General features: G+C 33.9%; 1 protein-coding gene across 1 annotated transcript in view; it reads right to left on the bottom strand.

Annotated features, from left to right (window-relative positions):
• LOC135222075 (alpha-(1,6)-fucosyltransferase-like) overlaps positions 1-2,500 on the bottom strand; it is a 458,798-nt gene that overhangs the window by 375,110 nt on the left and 81,188 nt on the right. The gene's annotated exons all lie outside the window — the stretch shown is intronic.

Here is a 2,500-nt window from a genome sequence, read left to right as displayed (position 1 = left end):
TATATATATATATATATATATATCTATACATATATATAATATTGTATATATATATATATATATGTATATATATACTATATTTTATATATATATATATATATATATATATATATATATATCCATATTATATTATATATATTTATTACATATATAATTTTCTCTACTTTGTTTATAGTTGGAAAAATCTATTTGATGGTCTTCAAAAGTAGAAGAACGTGTATAGTTTCTTCACTTACGCTTGAAGGACTGACTTAGCCTTATCCTAAACCTGTTATCTAATCTTTAACGGCTTTATAACCCCCACCTTTGGGGAAGAAAACAGAAATGCCGATCCCCGAAGTCATAAAAGTGGGGGTAGAATGGTTACTACTAGGTAATTGAAAATTTCGATTTCTGGTGAGGCGAGGCGATGTAAAAACGTGTATATATATATATATATATATATATATATATATATATATATATATATATATATATATATATATACATATACTATATATACACAAATATATGTATATGTACAATATATATATATATATATATATATATATATATATATATATATATATATATATATATACACACATAAATTTGTGTGTATATATAAGATGTATATTTGTCTGACTTTAGTACTTAATTGGTATCACTGTTCATATCGAATCACGTGCCTACACAAACACACGCATATACAAGTATTATATATATATATATATATATATATATATATATATATATATATATATATATATATACTTGTATATGCGTGTGTTTGTTAGGCACGCGATTCGATATGAACAGTGATACAATTAAGTACTAAAGTCAGACAAATATACATCTTATATATACACACAAATTGTGTATATATATATATATATATATATATATATATATATATATATATATATATATATTACATATATATATTATGTATATATATATATATGTATATATATGCTAAATACATACATATATTTTGTGAGTGTATATGTAATAGCTACACTGCCCTCTTATCTCAAATTTCTTCCCAAATTCTCTTCTCTTTTTCGGATACGCTTGTCACTACTGAGCGCTCTAACTAACGGCTTCATATGACGCAATTAGCTGCGACATATTCAAAAAATCACATCGAAAAGAATCTCTTCTCTCTCTCTCTCTCTCTCTCTCTCTCTCCTCTCTCTCTCTCTGTCATCTTCAAGAGAAAGGACACGGTCAGAAAGCATCAGCTGCGTACTGCCAAACGACAAGAAAATCATAAATCGTAATCCTTTCCGGGTACAAGCAGCAAGAAAGAATAACGTTCCCATCTATCGTCCTAACCATAACGGGGAAAAAATAAACAATAAAAAATACCGTTACTGATCTCATGTAAAACAATATATATTCATTACTCTCCCGACAAAGAGTTGGCGTAAAAAGGGCTAACGCAATGACGCACACCTACTAAGCTCACACGCACACATACGCACACAAACACACCAAGCAACATATGGCTCGCATCCGCAAACGGTCTCATACGCGAAACGGTTAACACTATACACAAACCGTAATGTTATCATCTCGCCGCAATTGCTGTTGTGTGGCCTAAAAGTACATTATTTTTCCTTACGTCAGTTTCATGATGAGACATAGAACTTTGAGATGTAATTGGACCACACTGGGGAAATGAATGGAATAGAATATAAAATTTAGCCCAAAACCCAAGTGCTGTGACCTATGAGGGCATTCAGCGATGAAACGGAAAATGACAGTAGAAACGTTTGAAACGTAACACAGGAGAAAAACTTCGCAATCACACTGTTAGGAAAAAAGTGTTCGGAGAGGGTTTAGGAGAGTAAGATGGAAGAAAGAGAATATGAATCGTGTTAGAGTAAAAGAAATGAAGGGTTGCAACTAGGAAACGAAGGGACGTTGCGAAAATCCTTAAGTCATGCCTACAGTCAACACGTAAGGCGCACTGACGGCACTAGGCACTACCCACTAAAGAGATAACGTACTTACTTAAAATTTGAAGCACCTATTCTATTTCCTCATTATGAGAAAACCATTACCTAAGAAGCTGCATACTTCAACTCTCTCTCTCTCTCTCTCTCTCTCTCTCTCTCTCTCTCAAGAAATCCTCACAGTGCAGGAGGTCAACTGATAACTCCCGCAACCCGATCTGAGTGTTCTACTACATTTTCAATTTTCCATTTTTTTTTTTTTTTTTATAGAGAAATTACCTCATTATCTACAGCCAAGCCATCATCGGGTTCCCACTGCATCGCCAGAAGAAAATCCAGTTAGTTAACGGACTCCGCGCGAGGTATGATAACCGCACTTCCCAAATATTTCCATATCAGCAGAGTCAAGGTTACGTCACACGCGGAACGTGTAAACATAACATACGCCATATGCTGGGCTCCTCCTTGCAAGGCCTACAAAGGGACCTGTTACGGAGTCGGTTCCCGTAACGGGTAGTTAGGAAGTCATCCCCCTTCAGCCGCCCCCCCCCTCTCTCTCT

The sequence above is a fragment of the Macrobrachium nipponense genome, chromosome 3 (genome assembly GCF_015104395.2).
Source record: "Macrobrachium nipponense isolate FS-2020 chromosome 3, ASM1510439v2, whole genome shotgun sequence".
NCBI classification, from domain to species: Eukaryota; Metazoa; Arthropoda; class Malacostraca; order Decapoda; family Palaemonidae; genus Macrobrachium; species Macrobrachium nipponense.
Note: the sequence above shows the minus strand (reverse complement) of the source record. Positions and strands in the feature narration are given on the sequence as shown.